The sequence below is a fragment of the Schistocerca serialis genome, chromosome 2, assembly GCF_023864345.2.
Source record: "Schistocerca serialis cubense isolate TAMUIC-IGC-003099 chromosome 2, iqSchSeri2.2, whole genome shotgun sequence".
In the NCBI taxonomy this organism is placed as follows: domain Eukaryota; kingdom Metazoa; phylum Arthropoda; class Insecta; order Orthoptera; family Acrididae; genus Schistocerca; species Schistocerca serialis.
Genome location: NC_064639.1, coordinates 651,890,615 through 651,904,404, shown reverse-complemented (window position 1 = coordinate 651,904,404; position 13,790 = coordinate 651,890,615). Strand labels below are relative to the sequence as shown.

The 13,790-nt window shown below is 42.0% G+C and overlaps 1 protein-coding gene across 4 annotated transcripts in view; it reads right to left on the bottom strand.

The window, feature by feature from the left end:
• Nucleotides 1-13,790, bottom strand: part of LOC126457732 (pleckstrin homology-like domain family B member 1) — a 1,069,305-nt gene that overhangs the window by 26,386 nt on the left and 1,029,129 nt on the right. The window lies entirely within an intron of this gene.

Genomic DNA, 13,790 nt, shown 5'->3' with positions numbered 1-13,790 from the left:
ACTCGAAAATCGCCACATATTCGGAAATACAGTGATCATAAAGTTGTACTCTTAGTTCCCGCTTAACTGAACATTCGGAAATCGCCACATATTCGGAAACAAACAGCGAAATATTTGTGGCAAATAAGAGTATGAATCCAGAATGAGATTTTCACTCTGCAGCGGAGTGTGCGCTGATATGAAACTTCCTAGCAGATTAAAACTGTGTGCCGGACCGAGACTCAAACTCGAGTCCGGCACACAGTTTTATTCATTCGCTGCAATTTAAGCTGTCCTCTTAGGTTCCTGGCTAACCACACACTTGGAAACCGCTAAATGTTTATTTCAACTTCTGTTCTCTATCAGACAGAAACGTAAATAACATCAAATACTGATGAAAATATGTTCATTAGATAGTCACAAAATGTGTTAAAGCTAACATGAAAAAAGTATATATTCGTATGTGGCGAGATGAGAACCTACATATTTCGACTCCAGAAACCACGACGTTATCGATTAGCACACTGTCATGTGAAATTAGTCTCCTGTCTTGGTCAGGTATCGGGAATGATGACCATAGATGTTAAGTCCCATAGTGCTCAGAACCATTTGGTTAGGTATCATAGTATCTCCTTAAGGTTCGTATGGTTGATTCGTTATTAACTTACATTTAATTGTAATGGTGACTTTCTTCTGGTAAATTTTCAACGCTCCTTTATCTTGAAACGGCATACTGCAAATTACAATGCAAACGTGTTCCATGTTTAATTTGGCCGAGCGAGGTGGCGCAGTGGTTAGCACACTGGACTCTCATTTGGGAGGACGACGATTCAATCCCGCGTCCGGCCTTCCTGATTGAGGTTTTCCGTGATTTCCCTAAATCGCACCGGGCAAATGCCGGGATGGTTCCTTTGAAAGGACACGGCCGACTTCCTTCCCCATTCTTCACTAATCCGTTGAGACCGATGACCTCGCTGTCTGGTCTCCTCCCCCAACACACCCCAACCCAACCACGCTTAATTTGTTAATTATTGTCGCTAACAACTCACTCCTGAGAGAATATTCTTATTTGGATACTCCAAGAATGACGTTTCTTTTATAAATATCTGATATTCGCGCATGAAATCTTGTTAGGCGCCCGTACCGAACGCTAACGAAAGTCGATAGCAGGATACTGCGCATCATGTCAAAATGACGTCACGGATGCTGGAAGTGTTGTGAAACAAGTGTCATCCACTATGAGGAAAGAAACAAATGGAAACGAATACACATGCGAGAAACAAGAACTCTTACGAGAACAATTGTCCTCTTTTTGATTTCGGGTGCCACGGTTCGTAATTCGTCTTAATCATTCTTCAGTAATGTAGACTCAAGTGCTGTGCGAATACATTATCTGCTATATAATGAATGACGTTTGTTTCCCAAACACTGTCCAGACACATTTGACATGGGGGCATTTGTTTTACGATACGCTTGTTTAGCTTTAGGTGTACATAAGTTCTTCTCACAGTCTCGACGAACCCCACGTTTCTATCTGTGATTTTTACCGACCGCAGAAAAAAATTTACGCTCGCTTAATTTCGGCCTACTGTACAACACACAAACACTTATTCACTCTGGTGATGTAATTCTCTGGAATTTATTAAAAGCAATGCCAGTGCCCACGAATTCTTCTTCACAAGCCGTCTGTTCTTCGCTTTTAATATTTGTAGATTCGCCCACGCCTGCATGTTAGTATTTAGGTTCTGTGACGTGATTCCAGATCTAATATTAGGGTTGTCTTTCTATTTATAGTGCGCGCTAAGAACTTCTAGATTTTTTTTAAAAAAACTGAAAGGCGGCGGCTCCAAGCCTGTTGATATAGCCTGAGGCTGTTCCAGAAGGGTTTCAGATGAACTACTGTTTCGAGTTATATCATGCTCACAGTAATAATTGGATATAGTTCCAATAATAAAAGTGATGACACTCGTGTACACGTTCTGACACCAATTTCAAGCAACCGTTCTGAAAAATCCGTAACAAAGTTTCAGGTCTTATCCTCAATTGACAGCTCATTGGATTGACAGAAAGATGCAGCAAGAAATAGACAAACATTTTCTAGAGTTGCTCTATGACCTTTGTTCAATGTATGGTACTTTTTGGTAGTGGGAACATTATCGTGATTCATCCGCAGTTTTTAACTAACAAGTTCACTTTCATTCACGTCTAACAATTCAATTAAGCGTCATATGCTGATGAATAGTAAGTCATTCTGGATTTCGTCGTCTTTGCCAATGGATCAGGCGGAACTAACCGATAAACAGCGAAGATACTAACATGCACCTTAAAATTACTTAATGGTGTGACCGTTATTTGGCTGAAAGAAAATGATTTTGCATTATCCCACAAGAGTTTTAAAAGAAACCGTACCAGACATCGAAAACGCGCCTCCCACTATCTTCACAGACATCTACTTTGCAGCGTACATGCAATTGTTGTACCACAATGTATATTTTATTCCAGGAGTCCGCAGCTTACGTCACCAAGGAACAAGTCTGTCGACTACTGACAAATTTTCTGTAAAGTTTCTAGTGGTTTATTCTTCCCACACATTACGTCTCTATTTCTACACAACTGAAGTTACCTCTTAGGAACCAAAAAGAATTAAATTTGTGCGTAAGGATAGCCTCTTTCGTACCTACAACTCTCTCCATTTATTGTTTGAATTCCATAAAAACCATTAAATCTATAAACGGTTAAGTATTGTCTCGGGTGATTAACGCAGCAAAATGCATACTATTACAAATAAAACAGTAGCACCAGTTTATAGCTTAGGCTCCTCTAATAATACCAAGTAAAATGCGCACGGATGGGTAAGGATTTCAGATGATCTCACGCCACAAGAAACTGCCAAAAGTTTTGTGACATAACACAGGATTTTGGTGCATAGTCTGTCAATCATGGGCTTTAAGTCATCACTTCTGCTCTTTTGTCGACCAAATGCAGTTGAATAATGTATTTCACCGACAGCATTCGATCAGATTGTCTCCAGACCTTACGCCAACGCATCACAAAATATCGGCGACGTCGGCTACGAATACGGTAGATTTACTGATTCCATACTCTTTTTCCCTGTTAGATGAAAAACAAAATCCACTAATCTTTCACTCTCCCTTTGTGCCGTAAATGGTGAGCTTGTCACATCGCACGATTATGTAGCCTTCTCAGTAGTTTGAGCTTCAACAGAGCACATGCGAAACGCGAGACGTACAATGTTAGTGGGCTAGGACGCTGTAAACTGAAGTGATAGAAATCATGGGATAGCGATATGAACAAACACAGATGGCGGTACTATTGCGTACACAAGTTATAGACAAATTTATTTTATTTTAATGGTGTGGCCGGATGTCTTCCCTGTCGCCACAGTGACAGTAAATCTGAGGGAAGAAAGTGCCAGAACTGCATTCTTAAGAAAGCACTGACACAATACGGGAAACTAAATGTTTGTTGAAATCCATGTAAGGGAGTAGGGACATTTTCAGTAACACTTTGGTTTTTATTTAGTGTAGAAACCTAGTTCACCAAAAACTCAGATAAAATACTGGTAAGGGAAACAGCTGAAAACAATACGGGTGAGTAGCCAAAGTGAAACTTTGTTGGAAAATACTATATTTCATTGTTTAAGACAGAATACTGCACAATAACCAACAAAACAGACGAATTTCTACAAGTTGAAGAAATAAATCAGAAACAAAGACAGTTGATAATGAAAGTAGTTACTGGTGTAGTGTGTAAGGTAATTCGAGAAAGAAAATGCGTTGGAGACGACGATGTTTCAAGAGAAACGGTTAGTGTTGGAGAAAAGTAAGCTGAAGGAAAGTAAGCTGAAGGAAAGTAAGCTGAAGGAAAGTAAGCTGAAGGAAAGTAAGCTGAAGGAAAGTAAGCTGAAGGAAAGTAAGCTGAAGGAAAGTAAGCTGAAGGAAAGTAAGCTGAAGGAAAGTAAGCTGAAGGAAAGTAAGCTGAAGGAAAGTAACGTGAAGGAAAGTAACGTGAAGGAAAGTAACGTGAAGGAAAGTAACGTGAAGGAAAGTAACGTGAAGGAAAGTAACGTGAAGGAAAGTAACGTGAAGGAAAGTAACGTGAAGGAAAGTAACGTGAAGGAAAGTAACGTGAAGGAAAGTAACGTGAAGGAAAGTAACGTGAAGGAAAGTAAGCTGAAGTGAAATCGCAAAATAACTTACGGAAAATTTACGAAAATAGACAATTTACAAAACAAAACTAATTCTGTAATTATTCCTCTTCGTAAGAAAGCATAAAGAAGTTGTACACCTATCAGACACCTTTCCGTAATACACGTGATATCACCAACAGTGTAAAAAATTGAATTTTATACTGGTAAAAGAAGATGACTTTAAAACTTACTACAGCAATGAACAATATAATAGTCATTGAATGACATTGTAGAACAAGATAATGAATATGAAACACGAATTAGTCTGGTTTCATGGATTTTGAGAAAAGTTTGACTCAGTCTCCATGAAATATGCAATAATTCTAAACTCCGTCCAAAAAGGCCTTTAAGGTCCAACAGTACCGAGCGACCACAGTGTCATCCTCTGTCCATGGGCGTAACTGGATGCGGATATGGAGGTGCATGCTGTCAGCGCATCGCACTCCCGCCTTTTGTCAGTTTTCGTGACCGGAGCCGCTACTCCCAATCAAGTAGCTCCACAATTGGCGTCAAAAGGGCTGAGTGCCCCCCGTTTGCCAACAGCGCTCGGCAGACCGGATGGTCGCCCATCCAACTGCTGGCCCGGCCCGACAGCGTTTAACTTCGGTCATCTGACAGGAACCAGTGTTATCAATGCTGCAAGGCCGTTCGCATATGCAATAATAGCCCTTGAGAAAGGGGGAAATTTCTCTAAGGACGGAAATGTCAATTTACAGGTACCCTTAGACTTCATCAGAACAGCGATGAAATCAGAAATGAAAGAGGAATCAGGCAGAAAGAGTCTCTTTATGGCCAATAATTTTTCAGAACAGTTTGACCTCGGTGAAATTGGAAAAAGGAGGTTGTATATCTGATGGCGCTGTACTGTTCAAAGAAATTTCGGGCTTGTAGCATGTCGATGTTTACTGTACTCCACGTATTTGGAGTGGGCGCCTGCCGTCATACTCAGGTGAACCACTGACGACTTCTGTACATCATCTGAAAATTTTAAAATTTGTTGCATTCAACTCTTTGCCTCCTGTGCAGTCGAACTCCAACATGTAACGCAGGAACGTAACAGAACAAGTTCGCTAACAGACGTGAACATGAATTATAATAAGCGTAAATTTATATAAACGGTGGTCAGAAGTAGTCTGAAAAACTTGCGTGAGTTTTGAAAGGCAGGTTGTGCTGAGAAATAGCAGTTAAGAAAAAAATTCTATACGTTGTGCGGTTTGGCCATTGGACCCGCAAATCCAAGCGTTCCTAAAACCAAACAAAGGAGCAACACAGACGTAGATCATGAAGCGGTAGTAAGGATCGAACCCGAGCCAAAGGACGGGCAGTCTCGTGCGCTATCATATATGCTGTGAGAACAACTAACTGTCTCTGCCTGGCCGCTTGAATCTGCTCGTACAAATACGTGATTGGCTAACTTCGATGGTAATTAAATGGGAAACGGCACAACGTATAGATTTTTCCTCAACAGTTGTTTGTCAGCACAACCTACCCTGTAAAACCCATATAAGCTTTTTTTCAGACTGCTACTGATCCCACGTATATTCATCTCAAAGAAGGTAGAAAAAATTAACAATGGTGGCCTAGAACCAGTAACGAGTCTTTGTAATTAAAATAATACAAAGCAGCGACTGGGTGTAAAGCAAGATAAGTACAAGACTGAAAAGGACCAGAAGTACTTTTCGTAAACTAAATGGAAGTTTTCAGAATTAGATGTCCATTGTGTTTGAAACGGAGTGTTTACCATCATTGTGTTTAGACTTACGGCTGTGAGATATGGACTTTTAATGCAGAACGAGGAAGATTGAAAAAAAAAATAGAAAAGAAAAAAACTGGCCAGATGCGAGAAAGACCCGTGCACTGAGGGTTCCGTACAAACTTAAGTATGTATAGGGATGGCTCATTCATTCCGGGAATCGAGAATCTCTAAGTTTTTTGCCTGTTACCGACATTGATGCTGGTAAGATATCGGTCTCAGTGATTCCAAGACTTCCGAGAATGTTTTAATTTCAAGTCTGAAGTCGCATAACAAATGACAAATCAAATATTTTTTCGTGTGATATAATTACAAGTTAAAATTTTTCTTTCCCCCCCCCCCCTTTACTTCTACTGTGCAACCTTGCTGCTTGCCAAATTTTATGATTCTACGTCAACGCCAAGACCACTATTCGTTCTGTTGAATGAGTTTGCGAACATCAAAATATATGACGTAATGGCTGTATCTTTTGTCCGCGTCGGCTTGGAAGCTAACGTTTGTTACACCACCAAGGGACCCAGACCTTAGCAGGTGACAAAATTCAAATTGATACCTCTGCCCCTTCCTAAGTAAAAAGGTTTTTAACAGTCGGACAGACAGAGAAACCGACAGACGGACAACAAAGCGATTCCATAAGGGTTCCATTTTTACCAAGTAGGTATGAAATCCTGAAAAAGCAGGGTTGTTTGGTGAATACGTGAGATTCATCGTGGGAGACAGTGAGACAAACAAGGTGTCAGAGGAAAGACGTAAATGCGACGTAAGCGAAAATGGAATGTCGACAGGCAGGACATAAAGGTAAGCGATTGAATTATAAACGAACGAAGAAAGAGCTTTGCTGGATTCCAACTGAGAAATAACGACGACGAGACTTTGGAAGGTCGGTAAGCAGGAGCAACATGGATACGTATTTATCGCAATGCTTGGGAAAACAATGTAGAGAAGGCTTTCACCAGCAGTTGGGTACCAAGTAGATGAGTTGCTTCCTCCAGAGTTTCCCTGGTAGGCGTGATTATGATATATGCAAGAGTCCAAAAACTGACAACTGCTGCTTCATCGTTCCATCAGAGACGACACTGCTTAGACAGAACGTGGCACACGAGTCCCACTAACAGGAAGGAGCTGTCCCTCCCTGAAGCAGAGGGAAAATCTGACATGTTTTCCTCATCGCGGCGGCAGCATTTACAGCAGCCCGGTTTTCCTGTTGCTTCCAAACAAACTCTGGCGCAGTCTCTAGTTCAAAAACTTCGATGACGGTTGAAGCAAAAACGCTGTGGACACCGTGAACCTTCTGTTTCTTTACAGTGCCCCTACATGAGACGTTTTACAGATTCAGTCTACCTTTTATTTAATAATTTATCCTGATATGTTTAGAACACTCAGGCCCTCTGGTATCGGACCAAGGTTTCACACATATAGTACCTTTTTTTTTTACATCATAGTCTCTGACAACCTCATAAGTACCCTAAGAAGCAACATACCTCGCAAAAACTGTACATGGGATAGTCGCTGTTCATTCTTCCTAAACGGTGGGAATCATTGGTACACTGATCTGAACTCACAAAGAAGGTGAGTAGGCTTATTTATGAGCCCAATAGCCATTCGAAAACATTCTGAATAACTGGCAGAGTTTGATAATCTGACATCTCATCCCTAACTTGTAGCACTAACGGTGTTCTGTACTTGTAGCGGTATAATGTTAAAAGTAGGATGAAAAACGCGAGGGGTATAGCAGAGTGGATCGACAAATCTTCACAGAGCACCTCAGCTGAGAAAACCGCACCCTAAAACGCCAGAATGGCCAACTACCTCCCCTAGCACTGTACGAGAGTTGGCGAATATGGAATGCAAAATAGGTAAGAATCATATATGAAATATCAAACATAAGTTGGTGAGAATCGTACAATAAGAATGGTGGTGCATTTATTAAGATGCTGAACTCACGTTTCGTAGGAGTGTGGCTCACTTGAGGCAAAATCCGGGATGGTTCCTTTAAATAAGATCGGGGCAGATTTCCATCGCCCTGTTTATTGATTCCAAGTTGACTCTAACCTGACTTCGTTAATAGGAAGGTTAGAGCTCAACACAGCTAGTGACAAGCAATGAAATAACAGACAAATGACCCTGCACGCAAACAAAATAATCTGCATATTCTATACCGTAAGGAACTATAGTTATGCACATAAAAAAGGACGTATACTCCAAGCTCTTGGCTTTCCATATTTTGGGAAGAGGTAGTATGGACCAAAACAAGAAATAAGAGTCCAGTGAGAGCATACCTTAAGAGCTTTGACAGTTTGCCCGTCTTTACTACTGTGGAACACTTCTCTTCTACTGAAGACGTGCTTACAATTCTTAAAGTATGCGTTTTATAGCGCATATTTACTAGACAATATGGAAGGTAAAGAGCATACAGTAGAAGAGATCCATTCTCAGAGGAAACGGAATGATTTTCGCTTGTAACTTTCGACTCGGTCGTTGCCAGACAGTGTCACTTACCAGAAACTGATACATTTGTTCTTCTCGATCACTCCTAAAAGTTTGTGTCATCATCACGGAATCAGCCAGCATAACAACATAGCGCTAAGTTGCTGTGCAAACAGCAACAAGTATGTGTGTGTGTGTGTGTGTGTGTGTGTGTGTGGTGTGTGTGGCTGATGTTGAGGGTTGCATACATTAGAAATACTATAAATCAAGGCGCTACTTTTACATCAGCAATATACTGGCTTCCGTCCTACCCGCTAAAGTTCCACGAATATGACTAGCTGTTGTAATGTAGTAGTTACGAAATGTGAATGTGGAATTAAGTAATAAATTGTAAACTGTACGTAATAATGACTGTCAAAGCTGAGCGAGGTGGCGCAGTGGTGAAGTACTACACTTTCTTACGGGTGGAGCTCAAATTCGAGTTCACTCTCCCAGAACAGGCGTTTTTTTTTACGATGTCACAGCCAATTCCTTTCTCCCATACCATCAGTCTGAGGTACTGCTCCAGACTTTCACGTAAACTTCTAACTAAATGTACGGCCGAGGTCGAGCATGTCGCAAGCGGTTTTTCACTGACTGAGCTTTCAGTCATGCCTCACGAAAGGTCCCTAATAGCCACTGCAGTAGATCCATCATGGAAATACCCCTTACGTGTGGTTTAGACATTCTTCGATCGGCATTTTTAAACAGGTCACAAGATTAAGTAGACGCTCGTTCGTTGAATTATCGCCCGCGAAAAACGAAGAGATGGGTTCGAATTACGAAATTCTACATTGTTTTAATTTATCAAAGTTTCGTAACAGCGTACAGTGCTCTATAGGGTAAAACACTGAATCTGGTAAGTTCCAGAATAATGCTCAGATTTAAGGTATATCCAAAGTAGACAGATGGAGGTATACACAAATTTGGCAGAAACTGCGCGTAAAATAGGTGTCATAGCAACAACAAATTATTTCCGCGAAAAGGAAAGTCCAGTATTGCGAATGTTAGGTTGAAAGCCATAGCTCATTACTTAGGATGATATTGGAGGTAATCTGTCCTCGTCCTCCTCCGACTTTTGAACATTGTTAGACGATCCTTTAAGGAGGTGCCGCATTTTTGTGTGAAATTGAAACTGTTTTTGATCTACGTAAAAAGTTGCCAGGGATGAAAGAAGCGATAAGTGCGCTAAGAAATCCTAGGTGTCTCCAGGAATCTAACTTTTTATTTTGCATTGCGATACGATGCCGTCCACGAGCGATACTAAATTAATAATAATCGACAGAAGTAATGCTACGAAAATAATTTGTGTTTATAACAAAACTGCAGTAATCTCAGACTATTATGCTTTATCTTTTAACAGTATACACAAAGTGGGACCTACGTAAGATTATATGAGGAATTGGAGAATAACTACTTCAGTTGCTAATAACTATATATTACTCCACGGCCGAATTCGCCTCTTATATTGAAACCATTTTTTTTTATAGAATCTGAAACTGACATCGTAAATGTAAAGAAAAGTTTTACGTAATGACGTAATGAATATTTAAATAATTTCTATAATAGGAATATGTGTGTTTCGATACCAAGAAACGGCAAGTTTACCCATGCGCAGTACAAGTACAGAAAAGAGAAAATAAGAAAGAATTTATTTTTTATTTTGCTATGGTAAACCAGAGTCACATGATTAAGAAATGAAATCGGGTACATTTAAGGATGACGTGTTCTGTAATAAGTAGGCGTGTCATCATTACCAGAAAGGTACATTTTGGTAAATGGAAAGTACTGACATCAATTCAGTACACAGATATGGGGCAGCAGCGCTCTCCAAATGTGTAGAAACTAATATAGACTTAATAAATTTTGTGTGCCCGCGAAGATACACGAAGTTCTAGCTTCCTAACAACAGAGTTGTCTAACACCACAACCGCGACTTTGTATGGGCCTCTACGTGTGCACTGCGCGAGATAAGATTTCTCAGTACCGTCGTAAAAACCGCCACAAAGCATATCTTGTCAAGGACGTCGTTTCTTAGACTGAGCTGTGTGATAAGAAGGAATACTTTAGCTGTTGCAAAATGCTTCTCCATCAAAGAGTGTGTGCCTCTCACGGCTTCAGCTGGCTCCTCCTCTGTTTCGTGGGTCGTTGCCCCTGTTAGCAGTAAACAGCGGCTCACTAGGCCACGGTCGCGAGTCGCGGTTTGGTGAGTCACGTAGGCGCAACGAGAGCGGCGCCAAGGCCGAAAAAGCAGGCACACCTTCTCGTCCGCTACACTAACAGCAACAGCAGCAAAAAATCTTCAAATGTGTGTGAAATCTTATGGGACTTAACAGCTAAGGTCATCAGTCCCTAAACTTACAAACTACTTAACCTAAATTATCGTAAGTACAAAAACACACACACACCCATGCCCGAAAGAGGACTCGAACCTCCGCCGGGCGGCGGCAGCAGCAGCAGCAGCAGCAGCAGCACAAACCGGCTGGCTGAGAATGTACGAGGGGCGCTCGATACTCAATGCAACAATTTTTTTCTGCACCAATTTCGCTTGAAAAACGCGGAATTTGTTATGGGACATCGTGGAATATTCCCGCTTCAGCCCCTAAACCTTCATGAAGTTTCAATAGTTGGCGGCGCTATACGTTACCGTCAAAATGGCATCTATGACGGAGGCGCGCTCTAAGCAGAGCGCTGTCATTGAGTTTCTTTTGGAAAAAAAAACCCAGAGCATCGCAGATATTCACAGACGCTTGTACAATGTCTACGGAGACCTGGTAGTGAAAAAAAGCACAACGAGTCGTGTGTCATCGCAACAAGGTCGCGCACACCTGTCCGATCTCCCGCGTGCCAGGCCGTACACAGCTGTCACTCCGGCAATGATGGAACGTGCGGACACTCTCATTAAAGATGATCGACGGATCACAAAAAACACCTCGCTGATCAACTGGACGTCTCTGTTGGTAGCGTCGACACACTCTTACACTGTTCCTCCTCATCCACCCAACAGCCCCAAAAATGTTCAAATGTGTGTGAAATCTTGTGGGACTTAACGGCTAAGATCATCAGTCCCTAAGCTTACAAACTACTTAACCTAAATTATCCTAAGAACAAACACACACCCATGCCCGAGAGAGGACTCGAACCTCCGCCGGAACCAGCCGCACAGTCCCTGACTGCAGCGAATTAGACCGCTCGCCTAACCCCGCGCGGCCCCAACAGCCCCGATCTCTCATCTTCCCACTTCCTTCTGTGTAGCCGCGGCAAGTAGCACGTAGAGGATGGGGAGTAGTTGGTGCAGCAAGACTTCAGCTGCGTCGTCGATCAGTAGAGTCTAACCACATGGGCATAGAGACCCTCCCAGTAAGGTGGCGTAAGACAGTCGCACTGAACGAAAATTATCTTGACACATAGGGTTTTGTAGCCAAAAGAGTTGGGAATAATGTAGTGCATTGGAATTCTGAAAAAAACCAACCTGCTTTCAGAAATAAGAATGTGTTGCATTGCTTACTGAACGCCTCTCGTATACCGTATTCTTTCCATAGCTTACTCGAACTCGTCCTCCCCCACAGGGAACAACTCTAACGACGCTCTGCTCCAGACATTTAACATAGTAGATTTTTTTAAAGAAAGTCCCCGCTAAAGCTCCCATTACGTCCAGAAGTACTAACTTATCTACGAGGGCCGTTCAGAAAGTAACCTCCGGTTGATTTAAAAAAATACACCAAGTTAAATAAAAATATTTTAATATATACATCTTACAACTACATCTTACAACTACATCTTTGCACTATTTTTCTACATAGTCTCCATAGCGATTGAGGCACTTATCGTATCTCTTCACAAGCTTTGAAATTCCTTCTGCATAAAATTCACCCGCTTGTGCCTGGAGCCAGCCTGTGACCGCATGTTTGAGCTCTTCGTCGTCATCAAACCGCTGTGACCCGAGCCATTTCTTCAAATGCATGAAGAGGTGATAATCACTTGGCGCCAGGTCTGGGCTGTAAGGTGGATGGTTGATAACGCCCCACTTGAAGGACTCAAGAAGGGCCGTTGTTCTGCGAGCAGAGTGAGGACGGGCGTTATCGTGCAAAAAAACGATACCGGAAGTCAGCATACCACGGCGTTTGTTCTGTATAGCCCGTCGTAACTTTTTTTTATTGTTTCACAGTACACGTCTTGATTAATGGTCGTACCACGTTCCATGAATTCAACCAACAACACCCCTTTGGCATCCCAAAACACCATTGCGATCAGTTTTCTGGCAGAAAAATCTTGCGAGGCTTTTCTTGGTTTGGTAGGCGAATTTGAATGTGCCCACATCTTTGATTGTTCTTTTGTCTCAGGGTTCACGTACTTAATCCAGGTTTCGTCACCGGTCACGATTCTGTTTAACAATGGTTCTCCTTCGTCCTCATAACGTGACAGAAAGTCTAACGCAGAGGCCATTCTTTGAGTTTTGTGGTGGTCGGTAAGAATCTTGGGCACCCATCGTGCACAGAACTTACGGTAACCCAATCTTGCTGTCACTATCTCGTACAAGAGAGTCTTAGAAATCTGTGGAAAACCAGTAGACAACTCCGACATTGAGAAACGTCGATTTTCACGAACTTTTGCATCAACTGTCTGAACGAGTTCGTCAGTCACCAATGATGGTCTACCACTCCTCTCTTCATCATGAACGTTTTCTCGTCCACTTTTAAATAAACGTACCCATTCACGGGCAACTCCTTCACTCATAACTCTTGGTCTGTACACGGCACAAAGCTCACGATGAATAGCTGCTGCAGAATATCCTTTGGCTGTAAAAAACCTTATGACAGCACGCACTTCACATTTGGCGGGGTTTTCTATTGCAGCACACATTTCAAACTGCCACAAAAACTAAACTAGCGCAGGTACGACGTTCACTCGACCACGGCTTGATGCTGACTGACCTGTAGAGTGCGTGAACGCACAGATGGTGTCGCTACTCTCCCCACGACCCGCACTGTGACCAATCGGAGGTTACTTTCTGAACCGCCCTCGTATTTTCCACAGTCTTCTTCCGACCTACATTCGCGCACCGCAAGCTCCTCTGGACCTATGTACTCTACTGATGCTTCCACTCTCCAGGATTGACAATCTGTCGAAATTCGGCGCAAAGCACAGCTTAGCTTAGCTTCACTAAAAATGCCCCTATTGGAGTCAGTAATCCTTTGTTAAATATGTTCCATCCAACATCAAGAACAGGAAAAGAAGGCAGATTAAGTTTTAACGTTCCATCGAAGACGGGGTCATTAGAGCATAAGTTGGAATCAAGGAAACAGAGTAAAACACATGGGCAATGTAATCTTTAAGAGGAACTAACGAAGTATAGTAATCCATGGGACATGCAGAAATTTT